General features: G+C 34.6%; 1 protein-coding gene across 1 annotated transcript in view; it reads right to left on the bottom strand.

The window, feature by feature from the left end:
* Positions 1-24361, bottom strand: part of LOC141359615 (uncharacterized) — a 93558-nt gene that overhangs the window by 61603 nt on the left and 7594 nt on the right. The window lies entirely within an intron of this gene.

Genomic DNA, 24361 nt, shown 5'->3' on the forward strand with positions numbered 1-24361 from the left:
AAATCAACTTACAGTTATCACAACTTTACTCCATGTTAACATTAGTTCAAATAACAAATATAATAAGAAATTGACATGAACTAAAAAGCATACCGTGTAAACAGATGTACAACAAGATGAAACGACACACAGACATCTTTGACAGACTGACGGGTTGAGCTGTGGTTTAGTGGCATCAGTAGAGCAGATTCAGCCAATAAAAGTAGACGATTTTGGTCCATAAATTATTATGAGATGAGACTCCTACAGTCTACTTTGTGTTATTTCAATGCAACATAAAAATTCTACTTTTTTTAGTTGACAGTCATAATTTGTAAAAATATGAGAGTATTTGTGAAAAATGAGGTAATGAAAACTATTGTGTATATTTATATCCTGTCTATTGTGGTCTGTGTGCATGAGAGGAGAGTGCATCACCCACCATTGTGGTTAAAATGTTTTCATTTGCATTCAGTCCACAACAAACACTTTTTCCATTAAACATTCTCTATATTAAGAATTAAACAATGGCATTTTTACATCTATTTAAATTTGTTTTAATCACAACTGACTTAGTTTGTGTTTTATTTGTCTATATGAGATTTAAAGCATAAAATACTGTTGTTTTATCTAATAGCAGACTCCTCATGTTCTGAAAACCATAGTAGGTTAATGTCTTTTAAAGCGAAACTGGTGTGCGTAAGAAAATTTGGTGGCATGCCACTTCAAATCTCATTGGAAATATCACATGACTACTATAGTCACAAAACAAATGAGATTTGAACTATCAGACGTGCTACCATATTTGAATTTAGCACAAAGTGTTCATCAGTTTCACTAAAATGCTGAAAATATGAATAATTTCCTTACCCAAACATTTTGTTTAGCTTAAAAAGACATTAATTAATCCACTGGAGTAATACTTAAAGGGGACATATTATGAAAATCTGACTTTTTCCATGTTTAAGTGCTATAATTGTGTCCCCAGTGCTTCTATCAACCTAGAAAATGTTAAAAAGATCAACCCAATAACTTAGTTTTGGTAAACCATTTTCTGCAAGCATGTGAAAAAATAGGTCATTGTAATTTGGCCCTTATTGTGATGTCAGAATAAGGTAATACCGCCCCCTTTATCTGCACTATCCAATCACAGCACAACCATTTAGTATGGAGAGAAAGAGAGAGTTAAAATATTTGACAGCACAATTGAGTTTCAATTACAACAAACCACCATCATTGTGATCAGTGGTTGCACTTCATCCGCTCATTTGCATTTTAAATGACACACCCAAAACGGCACACTTTTGCTCAGACCTATTTTAGACTTAGTTTACATCTTAAAAAAAATCTCATAATATGTCCCCTTTAATTTACCAGGTCTGCTTGTGCCATATTATCTGGGTTTATATCAGAACTGGTTAACTTTTAACAAATTATTAGTAAAGTCTATAGAGAAAAATATCCTGCTTTTCAGTAATATTGAGATTCATTTTTGTTTCAGGTGTGTTTGGTGTTGATGGTGATGAAGTGAAGTCAGTGGTGGAAGGAGATTCTGTTACTCTACACACTAATATTACTGAAATACAGACAGATCAGCAGATACTGTGGCTGTTTGGACCTCAAGAGACTCGTATATCTGAACTCTATAAAAAGCAGAATGTCTGTGATCCATGTGAGAGCTTCAAAGACGGACGAAAGCTGGACAATCAGACTGGATCTCTCACCATCACAAACATCAACATCACAGACTCTGGACTTTATAAACTACAGATCTTCAGTGACACAGAATCTTCAAATAAGACATTTTTTGTTACTGTCTATGGTGAGTAAAGTGAATAAGCCATGTCATGTTGTGATGATCAATGAATATATTTTGCAATGAGAAACTGAAAAAATAGACGTGTTTGTGATAGTGTTGTAAGCAGGGTTTAAATTGGGCCGGGGCCGTCCGGGGCTAAGCTCCGGCACATAGGCTGAACGTCTCGCTCTGCTCGTGCCAGTGTACCCACTGCGCTTGTGCGTGTGTTCTCACTGCGCTGGTGCGTGTGCACTGACGCGAAGGGAATAATGTGTTTCCATTCATTATGGGGCATACTCACCAACGCAAGTTCAACGATTTGCGCGAGTAGATTACATACAAAGTCAATGCAAAGACGCAATCAGACGCGTCCTCGCACGGGGCGATGCAATTGATGCGAATTGGGCGGCGCAATTGCTGCGGAAACACGCGCTTTTCCTTTTAAACGCGTCTTCGCGCAAGTTATGCCACTCGAGCGAAAAAACTCAGGAACTTCAAGAACGCGCTTTCACACAGGATCATTTGACATTGTAGAGACAAGAGAGAGAGAGAGCGTGAGAGAGAGAGAGAGAGAGAGAGAGACAGAGAGAGAGACAGAGAGAGAGAGAGAGAGAGAGAGAGAGAGAGAGAGAGAGGTACTAAGGGTGCCCACGTCGAGGAAATTTAATAGAAGACTAGAAACGTGTTAAGGACTAAAGTATGTATGTCACTCATTACAGTAACTGGATAACACTGCATATAACTCACTGTATAGTTTAATACATTTATGTATTTTGATTACACAAATCAAACCTTACGATTGTTTTAGCTGCTGACCAGCATAGGGAATCTCTATTGCTAATTTATTAGACATGTTGATGATACAGCACTGTGTGTTGTACCTTTTCTTGTTAATTTAATCTTTTTGGGTAGCTTATCTTATGCATATAGAATTATTCAAGGAGGTTGATTCCTTTTACTTCATTTAAAGTTTGATGCATAATGACATGTGCAACAAATGGATATAGGGTGTCAAACTCATAGATTTGCATAATTTAAAATTCAGACACTATAAAATATTTGTGGTCAATCTCTGGCACAGATTTAAAGTTGAAACTTATCAAATCCTATCAGAGGTCTAGAATGTCATTAAAACACACCAGTGGCTTTGCTGTCATCAGTATTAAACATGTTACCCCTTAAAGTACCCTCCCAGCAGAGCCCCCCCACATAACAAATCCCAATTTAACCCCTGGTTGTAAGGGTGGATTCACTACAGTGGTTCAGTCTGTAGGAACGCTGAAATGACTGGGAAATGTTAGCAGCAAGATGATGTAAAACTGTATTTCTGGTATAGGCATTTCAAAACATAAAGTGTAATGTCAGTATTTGCACAGTTGTAAACAGGACATAAAGGTTTGACTGGTTAGCCATTTCTAAGAGATGCTGTATCAATTTACATCAAAACTTTTCGTTCTCTCTTCTTGTTTTTTCAGCTCATCTGCCCATTCCTGTAATCAGCAGCAACTCTTCACAATGTTCTTCATCATCAAGCTCAAAATGTGTGTTGTTGTGTTCAGTGATGAATGTGAGAGATGTGAGTCTGTCCTGGTACAAAGGAAACAGTTTATTGTCCAACATCAGTGTGTCTGATCTCAACATCAGACTCTCTCTATCTCTGGAGGTTGAATATCAGGATAACAACACATACAGCTGTGTGGTGAACAATCCCATCACAAACCAAACTCAACATCTCAACATCACTCATCTCTGTCAGCTGTGTCCAGGTGAGTCAGCAGTAATGTTGTCAAAGCACTACATCATATAAAGCCATTTATATTGGTGTATGTTGGTATAAAACAAATAGAGCCACAAAAAAATTAAGAGACCACTCCAGTGTTTGTTGAATTTATCTGTTTTTTTTACTACTTGTTTACATTATCTTTTAAAAGCAACTTGTATCCGATATCAGCATTTACACTAAACACTTGGCGAAGCAATTCAAGGTAGGCATCCCAGCTAGAAATAAAAAGTTCTAAGAACGTTCCCTGAAAGTTCCCAAATGTTCCCAAAAACATTCTGCCAACGTTAAAAGTGTCCAGTTTTTTTTAAAGGGGACATATTATGAAAATCTGACTTTTTCCATGTTTAAGTGCTATAATTGTGTCCCCAGTGCTTCTATCAACCTAGAAAATGTTAAAAAGATCAACCCAATAACTTAGTTTTGGTAAACCATTTTCTGCAAGCATGTGAAAAAATAGGTCATTGTAATTTGGCCCTTATTGTGATGTCAGAATAAGGTAATACCGCCCCCTTTATCTGCACTATCCAACCACAGCACAACCATTTAGTATGGAGAGAAAGAGAGAGATAAAATATTTCACAGCACAATTGAGTTTCAATTGCAACAAACCACCATCATTGTGATCAGTGGTTGCACTTCATCCGCTCATTTGCATTTTAAATGACACACCCAAAACGGCACACTTTTGCTCAGACCTATTTTAGACTTAGTAGTGAAATTCTGTGGTTGTTGGTACATAATGGTAAAGATCATCACCTAATTCATTTACTAATCAAAAGTTTATTTACTGTCAATAATGTGTATTAGATACAGCTCTTTCACAGCAGTTTGTCATTAAGGAGTTTTAGAAGCTTTGGACAAAAAATATCCGCTGTATAATTGGCAGTGATGCCACAGTTATTTTGAAAAAGTAATCTGATTACTGATTACTCCTTTAAAAAGTAACTAAGTTACTTTACAGATTACTTGATTTTTAAAGTAACTAAGTTAGATTACAAGTTACTTTGTTAGTTACATTCCAGTAGCTGCCAACACCCCCACTGCCTCAACATTAAAAATGACAACCGGTTTTGCCAACACTCACCTTATTGGAAGTGCATTTTTAACAGTAACGTCAACAATGTATCTCCTGACATTTTAAGTTGAACTGTTGTGTTTTAAAAAACTAATATATATCTATATATATATATATATATCTATATATCTATATATCTATATATATATATATATATATATATATATATATATATATATATATATATATAGAGTCTTTCTTGACTTCACTTAACATAAATAGGGAAGAGCAGGGGCCATTTTCAGAAAAACTTAATTTTAAAAGCTAATGTTTTAGAAAGAGATATATTTTTGCTGTGGTCAATAACTCACAAGTGTGGTCTATCAAAACCAGCTGGAATTTTGAACAAATGTAAAACGACTTCTGTATAATTTCACTTTAAACAGGAGTAGTGAATTGTTACACAATAGATTTTTGTGTTACACTTGTTTTTATTAAATATATATGATTATGACCTCTTTAATATGTAACTGCAAACTTATTTTGTCATTTATCTTTGGAAAAATAATTAAATTACATTTTTATTTTAAATTTCAGTTTTATCAAATGTTTCAAAAGCAACCAACAGTACAAACTTAAATTGCTGAGACAAAAAAAATTCAATAGTTTGAACACTATGAAAATAAAATTAAATCAAATTAGAATAATATCAATTTTTTAACATATTATACACAGTATTAGCAGCGGGACAAAACTAACAAGTGTTCCTTTTGACCCGACAGGATCTACTCACAAAATAAAAGTAAGTCGAGTTTAAACTCGACTTACTTTTATTTTGAAAAACTGAGAAGTCTTCAGGATGTTATATAGTAAATACCTTGTAGATTTATCAGTATTGTAACACATGAAACGAGAAACACAACGCGTTGTAAGAAAAAAAGACCGCTTTTGGAATATACTTATCATGGTTGAAAACACAGTTCTAGATCTACACGTGGAAATCGGTGAGTAAATAACGCGATATTTGACAACTCTTCAGAGGTTATGTGCTATATGCTGTCATAGTGAGATTTAGATGTTATCAGGGCTCGGAGAAAATCGCTTTGTTACTTTCGTTCTTCAACTCTCCCACACTTACTGGTTTCGCACTGAAGTCCAGCTTTTGTTGTTTGGGTTGTGGATGACCTCCTGCTCACTGCTTCTCACCACCGGGTGGGACTTGCTCTTAAAGGGGACATATTATGAAAATCTGACTTTTTCCATGTTTAAGTGCTATAATTGTGTCCCCAGTGCTTCTATCAACCTAGAAAATGTGAAAAAGATCAACCCAATAACTTAGTTTTGGTAAACCATTTTCTGCAAGCATGTGAAAAATAGGTCATTGTAATTTGGCCCTTATTGTGATGTCAGAATAAGGTAATACCGCCCACTTTATCTGCACTATCCAACCACAGCACAACCATTTAGTATGGAGAGAAAGAGAGAGATAAAATATTTCACAGCACAATTGAGTTTCAACCGCAACAAACCACCACCATTGCGATCAGTGGTTGCACTTCATCCGCTCATTTGCATTTTAAATGACACACCCAAAACGGCACACTTTTGCTCAGACCTATTTTAGACTTAGTTTACATCTTAAAAAAAATCTCATAATATGTCCCCTTTAAGTTTGACTGTCTGTGCCGTGCCGCGACTCCAAATGTTTTTTTTTTTTTTTTTTTGACGTAGTGTTTTTGTAGCTGCATCTCTCTTTTCTCTCTATTGTACGTTGTTTACGTTTGTGTCGCTTACACGTGACCTGAGTTGTCCTCGTGCTGAAAACGTGACTTGTCGCACACCTGACTTCACTTCCCGAGACGCAAGAAGAAATATACAAGAAAATATATATTTAACTAAGGAAAATTTCAAAAATAGTAACGCACAGTGACTTGGATAAGTAACTTTAATCTGATTACTGGTTTGGAAATATTAACGCGTTAGATTACTCGTTACTAAAAAAAGTGGTCAAATTAGAGTAACGCGTTACTAAGTAACGCGTTACCGGCATCACTGATAATTGGGATGCACAAACATCAAGAATCAGACTATGAATCTCAACCATGGTGACAATTAAATTGTTAAAAAATCCTTATTTATCCATGCTGCAGTGCATGCTGGGAGTCCTGAATGAGATTTGTAATTTGTTAATACCCAGCATGCATTGCAGATGAAGTTTTTCATTTGATTGTCGCCGTGGTTGAGATTCATACTCTGATTCTTGATGTTTGTGCATCCCAATTATACAGCAGATATTTTTGTCCAAAGTTTCTAAAACTCCTTAATGACAAACTGCTGTGAAAGCACTGGATCTAATATACATTATTGACAGAAAATAAAATTTTGATTTGAAAATTAATTAGGTGATGATCTTTACCATTATGTACCAAACACCACAGAATTACACTATTAACTTTTCATAACAAATGTGGTGCATTAACACAAGGTTAACACAAACAGGGAAAAAAATAGCAAGCTAAAAGTCAAGTGTCAAGAGTCCAATTAAAACAAACACTAATCACAATAAGGGTGACTTAAAATGAAACAAAACATCAACATCTAAACCTAGTAAGTGAATTGTGTTTTTTGCAGCAGTGTATTTGCTGAACATTCAGAGATAGTGTTTTATAAAATTATAAAATGCAATGTTTCTCTATCATTTACATAACAATCAAACAAGTCAATATAATAAACAGCTGTTGTTTTAAACATTGTGTGAGCATTAAAACATGACATTGTCATAACGTTTAAAAATGGTAAAATGTAACATTACTCTAACGTTCGGACAACAGAAACGTTCTGAGAGCTTAGAAAAACTGGACACTTTTAACGTTGGCAGAATGTTTTTGGGAACATTGGGAACTTTCAGGGAACGTTCTTAGAACTTTTTATTTCTAGCTGGGATGTTGCCCCAGAATGACTTAAAGGGGACATATTATGAGATTTTTTTAAAGATGTAAACTAAGTCTAAAATAGGTCTGAGCAAAAGTGTGCCGTTTTGGATGTGTCATTTAAAATGCAAATGAGCGGATGAAGCGCAAACACTGATCACAATGATGGTGGTTTGTTGCAATTGAAACTCAATTGTGCTGTGAATTATTTTCTCTCTCTATCTTTCTCTCCGTACTAAATGGTTGTGCTGTGGTTGGATAGTGCAGATAAAGGGGGCGGTATTACCTTATTCTGACATCACAATAGGAGCCAAATTACAATTACCTATTTTTTCACATGCTTGCAGAAAATGGTTTACCAAAACTAAGTTACTGGGTTGATCTTGTTAACATTTTCTAGGTTGATAGAAGCACTGGGGACACAATTATAGCACTTAAACATGGAAAAAGTTAGATTTTCATAATATGTCCTCTTTAAAGCAACACTATGTAGTTTTTTACCTTTAAATAATGTCTCTAAAATTATTTCAGTGATAGAACAACTTTTAACTGGACAAATTGTACTGTTGCTGCAACCTAAGCAGCCTCCTAGCTGCTACAAGCACACTCTGAAAGTGGTGGTGGAGGGTAGAGCACACAGCCCTGCCCCTCCCCCTGCCTGCAGAGCCCTGTTGCGCTTTTTAACCACATAGGGGAGCTGTAATATATATAATGGTACATAATGGTAAAGATCATCACCTAATTAATTTTCAAATCAAAATGCATGTATCCGATTTATTCCCACATTTGAATGAGGCCTGAAACCGAACGGAGAATATGGGAATCTATGTGCTTTTTTCTTGCTAACATGTTCGTGGGTCATCCGATCTGTGCCACTTGAGGGGGAAAACATCGGAATTGAGTCACATCAAACATGCAATGTTGCAGCCTAAAAATCTGGGTTTTCCCCAAAAAAATTGATTTTTAATTTTTCTTAAAATAAATGTAAAAAGAGTAGTATTCTGTTGTTGAGAAATGAATGTAATCTTGTTTTCTCTGCAGCATGGAAGATTGGTAAATGCTGCATAGTTTCTTGTTTTATTAACCATGTTTTCCCCATTTCAATTATTAGTAAATAAATGCAACACTGTAAAAAATTTATATTTTAAAAAATTGTGGAAACTGAAAGTTAAGTATTGACTAAACATATTGCTTTCAAATAATTCTCCCCAAACAAAAATATGCATTGTGGTAATTAAAACCCATGGTATTGGGGTAAAACAAAAATGTATATTCACAGAATATATTAAACTCTGCTCAGCCAATTTATCGTGTCAAATGAAAAATCTGAGTTGACTTAATGTAGTTTGAGACAGAAAAGCGTATGGGCATGCACCTGAAAATAATTGGCTTCAGTGTGGGTGCGGGAGTTGATTATCGACATTTTCTACAAAAAGTTATGGTAAGTACTTAAATATTTACATTTAAGTCATTTTTAAGTATTTTTAAAGTCATTTTCTAGTTAAACTGAGTGAAAATCTGAATAATTACAGCATAACAAACAAAAAGCATATTGCCAAGCCAGAGGAACTGAAAGCAAGACAGCGATTGTTTTAAAACTAGTGTTTCACTTTATTGTGATTGTATTGATTGATTGAGAGACTAGGTTAGTAGTTATACGATGTTTGTTATAAAACGGATATGTTTTCTCCTCAGTGTAACGCATCGAGCTAACGCTTCATTTAGCGATGAAATAGCAAGGCCACTACAACTTTCACAGTGAGTATATTATATTTATATTTCTTATATAACATAATTGTGTGAAAACTGTTAGCTTTTTCGAGATTTATGTGCGTTATTTTTATTAAGAGTCGCTGCGCTGCACCGCGCCCGCACATGTGCACACATAGACATGAAAGGCTGCTTGCAACCTGCACCTTTCTAGAGAGAAATTGCCGTGTTTTTTAATTAAAGGGGCCATGACGTGAAAATGTTAGCATTGCCACTTTGTAGGTGTGAGCAAAAATAGGTCATTGAAATTTGGCTTTCCTTATGATGTCATAAGGATATCTTGTTAGAATAATACCGCCCCCTTAATGTACACTATCCAACCACAGCACTGCCATTTAGTGCAGAGAGAAACAAAGAGAGAAGAAATATTTCACAGCACAATTGAGTTTGAATTGCATCAAACCACCATCATTGTGATCAGTGTTTGCACTTCATCAGCTCATTTGCATTTTAAAAGACACACCCAAAACGACACATTTTTGCTCAAACCTACAAAGTGGCAATGCTAACATTTTCATGCTATGACCCCTTTAATGAATATATTACGAGTGTAGGAGCATCTGTATTTGGCCTGGACGTAACGAAAAGGACGCATTGTTTACAAGTATTCGACCGTATGCAGCACTGCGCAGACAAATCAACCCATGACATCAAAGTTCCGCGAGAGCCATTCAAAAGGTTATAACTCTCGCGATACATTGATCTCATGTGTCAATCGATCTGCGCCGTGCATGCTGCCGTCGTCATCTTGCATCAGGAAATCCACGAAGGGTAGATATGAAAAGGACGCTCTCTTTCAGCTGGTGTTGTAAAGCTGCAGGTGATACTCAACGGCGCGAGTCTCAAATAAGTGCAAGGACACCGCCCAAAACGGATGAGATGTTTAAATAATCAGCGCGTTAACTGTTGGCTACTGTAAGTAATCGAATATAAAACCAACACGAAGGAGCTTCCCAGCTAGAAATTAAAAGTTCTAAGAACGTTCCCTGAAAGTTCCCAATGTTCCCAAAAACATTCTGCCAACGTTAAAAGTGACTAGTTTTTTTCTAAGAACGTTTCTGTGTTGTCTGAACGTTAGAGTAATGTTACATTTTACCATTTTTAAACGTTATGACAATGTCATGTTTTAATGTTCACACAATGTTTAAAACAACAACTGTTTATTATATTGACTTGTTTGACTGTTATGTAAATGATAGAGAAACATTGCATTTTATTATTTTAGAAAACATTATTTCTGAATGTTCAGTAAATATATTGCTCTAGAAAACTCAATTCACTTACTAGGTTTAGATGTTGGTGTTTTGTTTAATTTAACAACACACCCTTATTGTGATTAGTGTTTGTTTTAGTTGGACTCTTGACACTTGACTTTTGGCTTGCTAGTTTTTTCCTGTTTGTGTTAACTTTGTGTTAATGCACCACATTTGTTATGAAAAGTTAACAGTGTTATTCTGCGGTGCTTGGTACATAATGGTAAAGATCATCACCTAATTAATTTACTAATCAAAATTTTATTTTCTGTCAATAAAGTAAATGAGATCCAGTGCTTTCACAGCAGTTTGTCATTAAGGAGTTTTAGAAACTTTGGACAAAAAATATCCGCTGTATAATTGGGATGCACAAACATCAAGAATCAGAGTATGAATCTCAACCATGGTGACAATTAAATAAAAAACGTCATGCTGCAAAGCATGCTGGGTATTAACAAATTACAAATCTCATTCAGGATTCCCAACATGCACTGCAGCATGGATAAATAAGGATTTTTTAACAATTTTATTTGTCACCATGGTTGAGATTCATAGTCTGATTCTTGATGTTTGTGCATCCCAATTTTACAACGGATATTTTTTGTCCAAAGCTTCTAAAACTCCTTAATGACAAACTGCTGTGAAAGAGCTGGATCTATATACATTATTGACAGAAAATAAACTTTTGATTAGCAAATGAATTAGGAAATAAATTAGGTGATGATCTTTACCATTATGTACCAACAACCACAAAATTACACTATTAACTTTGCATGTTCATAACAAATGTGGTGGATTAACACAAAGTTAACACAAACAGGAAAAAACTAGCAAGCAAAAAGTCAAGTGTCAAGAGTCCAACTAAAACAAACACTAATCACAATAAGGGTGACTTTAAATTAAACAAAACATCAACATCTAAACCTAATAAGTGAATTGTGTTTTCTACAGCAATATATTTACTGAACATTCAGAAATAATGTTTTAATATAGCTGCAAGCAGCAATTGCGGGGCCAAGCACCTTCAGCGCAATGAGCACCCAAAGCACAGCAAAAACCACACGACGCAGCAAATGTGCAAAGCGCAGAAAGCGCGCTATACAGAGGCCGAACCCGAAGCAAAGCAAATGCAGAGCAGAACCACTGCAGTGCGGAGCAACAACAGTAAAGATGGCAAAAATATAACACGTGTGGAAAAACAGACAGGTCGAGAAGAACGTGTTAAAATGAACACAAAAGGAAATCTCAATAAGTGAAAGTAAGAGCTGGGATTCAAACCCCTGACCTCAGGTTCCCAAAGCACAGCAGTTACCGCATGCGCCACTGAGTAAACGATTAAACCACTGAGTTGGTGTGTCCAAGCTATAGAATAGAGATTTAGAGCTGTAAACATTGATATCCAGCAATTACCAAAAGTGCAGAAATGACAACAGAGAGCACAAATAACTGAAATACAATGTATAGTATGAGATTCACAAAACTTAAGTGAGAAAAAAGTTAAGACAAAATATCACTGCACATGGGATTCGAACCCATGACCTCAGAATCTCATGGCATGTGGTTAACCAGATGCACAACTCAGTTAACACAGCTCAAAGGGCAGCAAAAAAACAGCTTAGGTGCTGCAAGGATTGACATGTGCCAATCAACCCAGATGCAGAACTGACAGTGCCGAGCAGAACTAACAGAAATACAATGTATATGCGAATCAAAAAGCTCAAGTGAGAGTGAAGTCAAGAAGATCATTCTGTATAGTAATGCTATACAATGTAATATACAGTCACATTAATTTACTATGACAAATAGACAATGTCACAGGCACGGTCAACTTTGGAGTGGTATTTCTAAGAAAGAGAACAGAATATCAAAAATCTGTTCGGTCATTTCTGTGCGGATTGCTCCAAACATTATACGAGCAGTACCTGGCATAAAAGAACCAAAATTTGTAAAAGGAGTAGCAAAAAAATCATCTACCATATGCTTTACAATAACACATGAACAGAATGTTGGAAAATGACAAACGAGGTATCGTTGCAATCGGCATAAACCAGTGAATACAATTTCACAAAGAAATTAATATCAGACAAAGTATTCAGAAGTTATAAGCAGTTCCATAAGAACTGTTATAGTTTATAACCCCTAGGTGGCGCTGTACTCTGACTTCCCAGGTACCTTCAGGACATCATGTCGAAGCTCCTTATTAATTTTTGCGCGGATATGTCCAATAGTTCAAAAAATATAACAAATTATGTGAAATTTCAAAATGGCGGACAGGCGGTTCGGTCAAACCCGGCATAATACACATCGGCAGATGCGGCATGAGGTAAGCAATCCATAGACATCAATATCATAATTTTCTGACAAACAGTTCAGAAGTTATGGGCAAAAATAGCCTATTTTCATATCTCATGACCCATAGGTGGCGCTGTCACCAAATTTGGCACGAACCCCAAGTTCATGGTCCACATGAAGTGTACCAAATTTCATTTCAATTGATCAAAGAATGACCGAGCTACAGCTTCAGAACCATTTTTGCGTCAACCTCGTTAAGTTTGCGCATTTATTACTTTTGAACAAAGATAAATACCAAAATTCTGTTCGGTCATTTCTGTGCGGCTCACTCCTAAGTTCACCTGTGCCAAATTTCATAACAATTGAACCAAATTTGAAGGAGGAGTAGCGAATAAACGGAATACTGTACATTTCAAAATGGCCGCTACTTTAATGGGTGGAGTTTTACTGTAAGGTATTAAAAACAATAAGCATGAGGAGAGCAATCACGTGTACTAAGTAGAATTTTCATAGATCAAGCGGATCAGCAGTTATAACCATTTGAACATTGAATTTTTGCACTGCTGGTGGCGCTATAGAGTTAGGACTAGATACCCCATTTTTGGTCACATGACTTTTTAAGACCACCACTACAACTGTGCCAAATTTCATCATTTTCCTACGTACGGTTCATAGGGCTGCCATAGACTCCCATTGGGGACGAAGATGAAGAATAATAATACTGACAGTTCCAATAGGTGCCTCAGCACCTTCGGTGCTTGGCCCCTAATTAAATAATAAAATGCAATGTTTCTCTATCATTTACATAACAGTCAAACAAGTCAATATAATAAACAGCTGTTGTTTTAAACATTGTGTGAACATTAAAGCATGACATTGTCATAACGTTTAAAAATGGTAAAATGTAACATTCCTCTAACGTTCAGACAACACAAAAACGTTCTTAGAACTTAAAAAAAACTAGTCACTTTTAACGTTGGCAGAATGTTTTTGGGAACATTGGGAACTTTCAGAGAACGTTCTTAGAACTTTTAATTTCTAGCTGGGTTAACATTAGTACCTATAGGTTTGCTTGAACAATTCATCTCTTAGAAAATTAACCATAGTTTTACTATTGTTTGTGTTGGATAAGCATATAACCACACATTTACCATAGTCTCACTAAAGGATATTTTCAGTCAAACTATAATAAAGTAATGAAAAATGTCCAATACCAAAATAACTGTACTTCTATATTAAAATTGTTTTATTTTTCATAATGTTGAACAGCAATATAGCTAAAAGCAGCCGTTTTTTTTATGTTCAGAAGTGCAAACTTTGAGGATATTCTGTATTGATCTGGTTTTATTTATTACATTTGTCTTCATTTGGTACATGAACGCTCAGTGAGACTTTTTTACTTCTTACAGAGTACCAAGGCTTTGGATATTTACACACGTGACATGAAAATGGGAATTCGTGAAACTCTGAGCAGTTGCTGATCCATGTCAAGATTAATTTCCAGTGAGCAGGTTGTGCTGGAAATTTTGTGAGACTTTATGCGTTTAATTTGTAGAATGTTTTAGGTGTTTAATGTTTAAACTGTTATGAGGCATTGTTTAAAGTGTTTAAAGTAGTTTCATAAGCTCTTACTTAGTGTGAGAATGTTAAATTCAAGTGAAATTGCGATTAACGTTGAGTGAGGAACCCTCCCCACTTTTATATAGATGTTTTTGGAGATAGGCCTATTTGTAAAATGTTTTACATGTTTAACGTTTGAATTGTTAGGTGGCGGTTCCATGAGCTTTGAGTACTAAAATCTATGTGAAGCTTTACTGAACACTTGTACACTTTTCCCGTACAGGGTCTAGATCAATCTAGAGGACTACCCAGCTAGAAATAAAAAGTTCTAAGAACGTTCCCTGAAAGTTCCCGAATGTTCCCAAAAACATTCTGCCAACGTTAAAAGCGGCCAGTTTTTTTTAAGTTCTAGGAACGTTTCTGTTGTCTGAACGTTAGAGTAATGTTACATTTTACCATTTTTAAACGTTATGACAATGTCATGTTTTAATGTTCACACAATGTTTAAAACAACAGCTGTTTATTATATTGACTTGTTTGACTGTTATGTAAATGATAGAGAAACATTGCATTTTATTATTTTATAAAACATTATTTCTGAATGTTCAAGGGGTCATATGATGAAAATGTTAGCATTGCCACTTTGTAGGTTTGAGCAAAAATGTGTCGTTTTGGGTGTGTTTTTTAAAATGCAAATGAGCGGATGAAGTGCAAACACTGATCACACTGATGGTGGTTTATTGTAATTGAAAAACTATTGTGCTGTCAAGTCCAAAAATGTGTCGTTTTGGGTGTGTTTTTTAAAATGCAAATGAGCGGATAAAGTGCAAACACTGATCACAATGATGGTGGTTTGTTGTAATTCAAACTCAATTGTGCTGTCAAGTCCTTCTTTTCTCTCTCTTTCAGAGTTCAGATTAAGGAGGCGGTATTATTCTAATAAGATATCCTTATGACATCATAATGAAAGCCAAATTTCAATGACCTGTTTTTGCTCACACCTACAAAGTGGCAATGCTAACATTTTCATCATATGACCCCTTTCAGTAAATATATTGCTGTAGAAAACTCAATTCACTTATTAGGTTTAGATGTTGATGTTGATGTTTCATTTTAAGTCACCCTTATTGTGATTCGTGTTTGTTTTAGTTGGTCTCTTGACACTTGACTTTTTGCTTGCTAGTTTTTTCCTGGTTGTGTTAACTTTGTGGTAATGCACCACATTTGTTATGAAAAGTTATTAGTGTATTTCTGTGGTTGTTGGTACATAATGGTAAAGATCATCACCTAGTTCATTTACTAATCAAAAGTTTATTTTCTGCCAATAATGTATATTAGATCCAACTCTTTCACAGCAGTTTGTCATTAAGGAGTTTTAGAAACTTTGGACAAAAAATATCCGCTGTATAATTGGGATGCCCAAACATCAAGAATCAGACTATGAATCTCAACCATGGTGACAATTAAATTTGTTAAAAAAATCTTTATTTATCCATGCTGCAGTGCATGCTGGGAGTCCTGAATGAGGTTTGTAATTTGTTAATACCCAGAATGCATTGCAGCATGAAGTTTTTCATTTAATTGTCACCATGATTGAGATTCATAGTCTGATTCTTGATGTTTGTGCATCCCAATTATACAGCAGATATTTTTTGTCCAAAGTTTCTAAAACTCCTTAATGACAAACTGCTGTGAAAGTGCTGGATCTCATTTACATTTTTGACAGAAAATAAAGTTTTGATTAGTAAATGAATTAGGTGATGATCTTTACCATACCAACAACCGCAGAATAACACTATTAACTTGGCATGTTCATAACAAATGTGGTGCATTAACACAAAGTTAACACAACCAGGAAAAAACTAGCAAGTAAAAAGTAAAGTGTCAAGAGACCAACTAAAACAAACACTAATCACAATAAGGGTGACTTAAAATGAAACAAACATCAACATCTAAACCTAGTAAGTGAATTGAGTTTTCTACAGCAATATATTTACTGCATACAGAAATAATGTTTTATAAAATAATAAAATGCAATGTTTCTCTATCATTTACATAACAATTAAACAAGTCAATATAATAAACAGTTGTTGTTTTAAACATTGTGTGAACATTAAAACATGACATTGTCATAACGTTTAAAATGGTAAAATGTAACATTACTCTAACGTTCAGACAACAGAAACGTTCCTAGAACTTAAAAAAAAACTGGCCGCTTTTAACGTTGGCAGAATGTTTTTGGGAACATTCGGGAACTTTCAGGGAACGTTCTTAGAACTTTTTATTTCTAGCTGGGTAGGCCTTAGGACATTTAGGTAGTTTTTACAAACGAACCTTATAAAAAACATTACTGGTGTGCATCTTGAGACAAAACAAATGTCGGTGAAAGATGATTTTAAATTAAGACAGCTTAAACATGCTTTTTAGTCTGGAACTAGGATAAGCCCTGTCCAGGAAATCGTCCCTTGGGAAGGTACACTCAGTTACTTACATTTTATTTAAATTTTCACAAAATATTTGTGACTGTTATTGTATAAAACTTTTATTAAAAATAATTATTTTCTAATGTCTACTGTGCAATTGTATGCAGACCATTTCTGTATGTTTACAATTTTAAGGTATTACTAATAAATAAAAATGAATAAAATGTTACAAAGTAGTTTGAGTGTTTCTTTTTCTATTAGGACAACTATTAGGAATAAACAATTCAGCATGGTTCCTTACAATATAATTTTACCAATATACATTTTCAGTTTGGGTAAATTAAAGGGGGCATATTATGAGATTTTTTTTAAGATGTAAATAAGTCTAAAATAGGTCTGAGCAAAAGTGTGCCGTTTTGGGTGTGTCATTTAAAATGCAAATGAGCGGATGAAGTGCAACCACTGATCACAATGATGGTGGTTTGTTGCAATTGAAACTCAATTGTGCTGTGAAATATTTTATCTCTCTCTTTCTCTCCATACTAAATGGTTGTGCTGTGGTTGGATAGTGCAGATAAAGGGGGCGGTATTACCTTATTCTGACATCACAATAAGGGCCAAATTACAATGACCTATTTTTTCACATGCTTGCAGAAAATGGTTTACCAAAACTAAGTTATTGGGTTGATCTTTTTAACATTTTCTAGGTTGATAGAAGCACTGGGGACACAATTATAGCACTTAAACATGGAAAAAGTCAGATTTTCATAATATGTCCCCTTTAAAATAAGAATGCTACCACAATTTTAAAAAGTTAATTGGGCAAAAACATGGTTTCTTATTTTCAATTGGCTCAACTTGTTATTTCCCATTGAGCTAATGTTTAAAGATTGTTGCCACAATTGATAAAATTCAATTCACAGAAAATCTATTGGCCCAAGTGAAAATTGTAAATGTTACCAGTCACTAGAAAATTTTGAGTTAGGGAGGCAATTTTTTTTTACAGTGAAGTTAAGTTAAAGATAAGTTTTATTAAGATTTTGACAAAAATGTTGGTAGTTGACAGAATAAAACAAAAATTATAATTTTACATTAACACATACCTATATATAGTAAATGAAAGGGATGGTCTCTTAATTTGTTCCAAAGCTGTATGTATACATGTGCTTAATCATCAATATAAAATGGTTTACACGGTATGATTTAGGGCTTATCCCTAAAATTGTTTTTTCAACTGCGTGTATAAATGCATGCATGTATTATAGTTTAAGTATTAATACTAAGGGGGATTGTTTTCTCTTAAGAGTAAAGCCTTTCTATGGATGTGGCATGAAAAGAGATAATGCATGTTTTTCGGTTATTTGGCTACAATCCTGTAATTATGCACTGTTTATTGCATTTGTATTTACTTACACAAATCTGTGTTTTATTATGTGTAGAGTCCAAAGGGACTGCCCGCCTCCGTGTACACTGGCTGTTCCTAGTACCAGTGGTAATTGCGGCCTTGATGGTAGTAGCAGCAGCAGCAGCTATCAAATACTGTAACACAAATAAACAAACAGAACAAGAAAGTAAGTATAATGCATAATGCATCTGGAAAGCTTATTTCCTTCTTTTATTGCATATATTTGTATTACTTTGCAGATCAAGAAGCAGAAGTGATACCATTGAAAAACATAAACAATGATATGGTAAGATTCTGTCACTAAGTGTGTGTGTGTAAGTTTAATGCCAAAGAAATCAGAACTGCACTATATATATATATATATATATATATATATATATATATATATATATATATATATATATATATATATAGTATAGTATAGAGAATTATACAAATAATGCTGTTAAAAACATATTATAATTAGATTTCTTAAGTTGAACTGTCACTAAAGTTAAAAGGTAACAGAGGTCAAGGCCATATGATTTTTCTCCAAGGATGTTTTTTTAACCTTTTCATCTGTGATTGATGATTTATAAAAACATGTTTAGATTAACAGTCCCTTACCTTTTTACCTTGTAACTGGTTCTGTGTGTTCTTACAGGAACCTGCCATGACTGAAGTTATTGTGGAACGATATTTCAAATGGAGTTGCTGTCCACAATTTATGAAAGTTTCATTTCAAAGATCTTAGTTATCTAGAAATGCAACATGATCATGTGTAACCCAGGTTACTATAGCCCACATAACTGATGTTATTGTATTTACGTGTCACCAGGGGGCGCCACGTGCACTACAATGAGTTATTTAAAGGGGACATATTATGAAAATCTGACTTTTTCCATGTTTAAGTGCTATAATTGTGTCCCCAGTGCTTCTATCAACCTAGAAAATGATAAAAAGATCAACCCAATAACTTAGTTTTGGTAAACCATTTTCTGCAAGCATGTGAAAAAATAGGTCATTGTAATTTGGCCCTTATTGTGATGTCAGAATAAGGTAATACCGCCCCCTTTATCTGCACTATCCAACCACAGCACAACCATTTAGTATGGAGAGAAAGAGAGAGATAAAATATTTGACAGCACAATTGAGTTTCAATTGCAACAAACCACCATCATTGTGATCAGTGGTTGCACTTCATCCGCTCATTTGCATTTTAAATGACACACCCACAACGGCACACTTTTGCTCAGACCTAGTTTAAGACTTAGTTTACATCTTAAAAAAAATCTCATAATATGTCCCCTTTAACTGTAAAGTACAAGATAGAGACGGCCACTAAGTACACTGATTAATTATTATAAATGCCTTCAGGCAGTAAACCCAATTTTACCTCTTAGCAAATGAAAAAATGCCAACAATCAAGAATGCATGATTTTATGATGTCATGGCTTTGCAATAAAACATTTTGTTATAATGAAAGTCAATGGGGCAAAAAAAGCCACAAACAACTAATTGGGAAGAAAAAATAAAATCTGATGCTGCACAAAAATGAAAAATGCATCAATGCCAATGTTTTTACTAATCATTGACATGCCCAAGACATGTCCACAATCACTTTTTATATTGAAAATCTGTCATTTTGTGTGTGTGTGTGTGTGTGTGTGTGTGTGTGTGTTTTTACCCCCTCTAATCAGTGACATCACTTATGAACTTGGCAATTAAGAGTTAAAATCCTGGAATTTTTGTTAACATTTTGTAGTTTTAATCAGTACTGATGTTGATTAAACATGTTTTGGCAAGATGCCCAGCTAGAGATAAGAAGTTCTGGGAACGTTCCCTGAAAGTTCCCGAATGTTCCCAAAAACATTCTGCCAACGTTAAAAGCGGCTAGTTTTTTTTAAGTTCTAGGAACGTTTCTGTTGTCTGAACGTTAGAGTAATGTTACATTTTACCATTTTAAACGTTATGACAATGTCATGTTTTAATGTTCAAACAATGTTTAAAACAACAGCTGTTTATTATATTGACTTGTTTAATTGTTATGTAAATGATAGAGAAACATTGCATTTTATTATTTTATAAAACATTATTTCTGTATGCAGTAAATATATTGCTGTAGAAAACTCAATTCACTTACTAGGTTTAGATGTTGATGTTTGTTTCATTTTAAGTCACCCTTATTGTGATTAGTGTTTGTTTTAGTTGGTCTCTTGACACTTGACTTTTTGCTTGCTATTTTTTTCCTGGTTGTATTAACTTTGTGTTAATGCACCACATTTGTTATGAACATGCCAAGTTAATCAAAACTTTATTTTCTGTCAAAAATGTAAATGAGATCCAGCAATTTCACAGCATTTTGTCATTAAGGAGTTTTAGAAACTTTGGACAAAAAATATCTGCTGTATAACTGGGATGCACAAACATCAAGAATCAGACTATGAATCTCAATCATGGTGACAATTAAATGAAAAACTTCATGCTGCAATGCTGGGTATTAACAAATTACAAACCTCATTCAGGACTCCCAGCATGCACTGCATTATGGATAAATAAGGATTTTTTTAACAATTTTAATTGTCACCATGGTTGAGATTCATAGTCTGATTCTTGATGTTTGGGCATCCCAACTATACAGCGGATATTTTTTGTCCAAAGTTTCTAAAACTCCTTAATGACAAACTGCTGTGAAAGAGTTGGATCTAATATACAATATTGGCAGAAAATAAACTTTTGATTAGTAAATGAACTAGGTGATGATCTTTACCATTATGTACCAACAACCACAGAAACACACTAATAACTTTTCATAACAAATGTGGTGCATTACCACAAAGTTAACACAACCAGGAAAAAACTAGTAGGCAAAAAGTCAAGTGTCAAGAGACCAACTAAAACAAACACGAATCACAATAAGGGTGACTTAAAATGAAACATCAACATCTAAACCTAGTAAGTGAATTGAGTTTTCTACAGCAATATATTTACTGAACATTCAGAAATAATGTTTTCTAAAATAATAAAATGCAATGTTTCTCTGTCATTTGCATAACAATCAAACAAGTCAATATAATAAACAGCTGTTGTTTTAAACATTGTGTGAACATTAAAACATGACATTGTCATAACGTTTAAAAATGGTAAAATGTAACATTACTCTAACGTTCAGACAACAGAAACGTTCCTAGAACTTAAAAAAACTAGCCGCTTTTAACGTTGGCAGAATGTTCTTGGGAACATTCGGGAACTTTCGGGGAGCGTTCTTGGAACTTTTTATTTCTAGCTGGGTGTAAACTTAATATTTCTTATGCATGTGAATTTTGTGTACAGGGAAATAAAACAAATTTTCATCTGTTTTATCATTGTATATACTCAAGACTTTTTGGAAAGATGAGGGAAATTATATTAGTAGAAAATTGGGTCATGTGGTATACGTAGGAGCCATAAAGTTAAATATGAATTCAATATTGTAAAGATAATGTTTTCTATCTCAAAGTTCATGTTCACTTGTTTTATGGTGTTTTGTCCTCCCCCTATGGTGAATGGGAATTGGCACTTCCTGTAGGCATCAAGTAGTGTATGAGGGGATTCAGCACCCAGTTGCTGTTTATTAATAAGTGTGAACGTGTCGTTTCATACAACTTCCAGTAGGTAGCCATATTAGACAGGAAGTGATGTGGCAAGGGCAAGTGTAAGGGAGACAGTTTCTTGACCTACATACACTGCGCCAATTCACATTCCCAAAAGAAACAAAATGGGAATAAACAATAACATTAAATTTGTTTCTAATATACTTATTTGTGACTCTGTTTTGCAATATATTTACATCTCTGATAAATGTTTTACCTTATAATGTCAATAAGATTTGTATCTCCATCCTGCGATGTAAGCCTATTTCTAAAAAATGACCTTTTTGAGGACTGTATCTATCACAACAGGAAATCTTTAATAGCATGTTTGCATGTGGTTTGCCTTGCGCCACATGTATTACTTCCTTTGGCTTGGTGCCAAAAACAGTTATATTTCAGTAACAATGATGTTTTCCGTTCGGAAACTTGCAGGATGTTAGACATACATCATAACAAAAAATCTAGTTAAAACGGATTCTTTGATTCACCGCTCCTTTAATAACCGACCTGTGTGTGAACACAGACATATTTGTTGTTCGCTGCTGCTGAGATTTTAACATAAAACATTCACAATGTATTTTTCACCACACCACAGTTTGCCTCCCCTGACGTGCCCTGGTATGCTCAACACAAAATCAACACAAAATGACACATAATGTGTTAAATAGCATAACACACAAAAAAAATGTGTTTAAAATGAACACATACTTTCTTAGAGTGTGCTAGCATTTCAGTTGGGGACTTTCTCACTCATGGCATTGGAATGTCACCAGGGCAGTGTATATGTAATGGCGTGATGGCGTGTGTTTTATCCATAAGACACACGCCTTATTTAACCCCTAGTTGCTCCAGAGGCGTTCGACCTCTGACATATATAGCAATTGTAAGTCGATTTGGATAAAAGCGTCAGCTGAATAAATAAATAAAATAAAAAATAATTAAAAAGTATATGGTGGAAAATCATCAAGAGGGCATGGGTGGGGTATGTTTGATACTACTAGCAATGACCGTATTGGCTTACATACATTGTCATACTGTATGTGTTTTGACCCATCAGTAGTCAAAATTTAAAATAGTAAATTGAAATGACTAGCATAGCCAGTTTTACTAAACTTATACATTTAAACCAGCAAAATTTGATGCCTTAAACTATAGTTTTACAGTAAAATATTTACAGTGTACTACCATCATTGTTATAAATGTTTATGTATACAAATGTTATAGATGTTACAAAAGCTGTCACTGGGTTGTACCCTTTCAAAAAGTTCACATTTGTATCTTAAGGGTAGTAACACATTAAAGATACATATTGGTACTGCAAAGGCCCATATCGGTACATAAACTCATATGGGTAACTATTGGACAAAACACATTTCTGGGTTAAAATGACCCAAATAATGGGTTGTTTTAACCCAACTGCTGGGTTGTTTCAACATGGTTAAAAACAACCCAACATTTTGACTGTATCACAAACTTATTACAAACATCAGTTGCCATAGCACCCCAGAATCTCACATGACACACGGTGTGGCAGGTTTTTCTTAGCCAAACAGTATGCAGAAATTGCAAAAAAAATGGGGCATGAGTCAGCTCCCTTGAAAAAAGACCACCATTCACACAGCTCTATAACAGATTCTATATCTTCTAAGCGACTTTAGTAATGAAACAGTTTGCCAGCTAGGAACAGGTCTTATAGGACGAGGATCAGGATGTCACCACTAAAGACAATAATGCTGCTTTGTATGCTGTTCCCATGGATTAAACAAGGTAAGAAAGTATATTAGGGGTTACATTACACAGCATTGTTGAATGTCTTTGAATGGTTCTTCAACCATCTGTTGTTGTGTTTGGCTTTCTGTTGACTTTAGACTATATAATTTACATCATAAATCTAGTTTTAAAAAACTGTAAACAGTCTTTTGTTACAGCATGTGCTTGTATTTTGTATATATTTACTTTCTAAGCGCAGCACTGGTGAGCACAGAATACAGATTGGAAAGAGAGTAACTTGAAAACCTGTAATGCACACTTCCTATGGAAATATGAAGTGTGCATTATAGGTTTTCAAGTAACTTTCTTTTCAGTCTGTATTATGAACACTTCATATTTATGTGATGGAAGTAGGAAGTGTGCATTACAGGTTTTCAAGTCACTTTCTTTTCAATCTGTATTCTAGTGCTGCGCTTAGCAAGCTGGAGCTCATTAAAAAACACAGAATCAAGTCCAAGTTAGACCTATTTGGCATATGAAAAAACAAACAATTTGTCACTTATATTTCTGTGGAGCTATCAGTTTAGTGTGTTTATAGGGTGTGGACAATTTTTTTGATTTAATAGTTATTACCTAAAGCCCTGAAGCTAGAATGATTGAGTCAACTTTTGGCACAACACCTGTTGTTTTTAATCATAGTTACTTTACACACTTACTACAAATCACAAATTGGGTTAAATGATCTGAAAAAGTTAAATATGTTGGAAGTGAGTTCATGAGATCACTTCAATATGAGATTATTATAACCATTTAACCCGTCTCGTTTTACAAT

Source organism: Misgurnus anguillicaudatus, chromosome 23 (genome assembly GCF_027580225.2).
Source record: "Misgurnus anguillicaudatus chromosome 23, ASM2758022v2, whole genome shotgun sequence".
Classification (NCBI taxonomy): domain Eukaryota; kingdom Metazoa; phylum Chordata; class Actinopteri; order Cypriniformes; family Cobitidae; genus Misgurnus; species Misgurnus anguillicaudatus.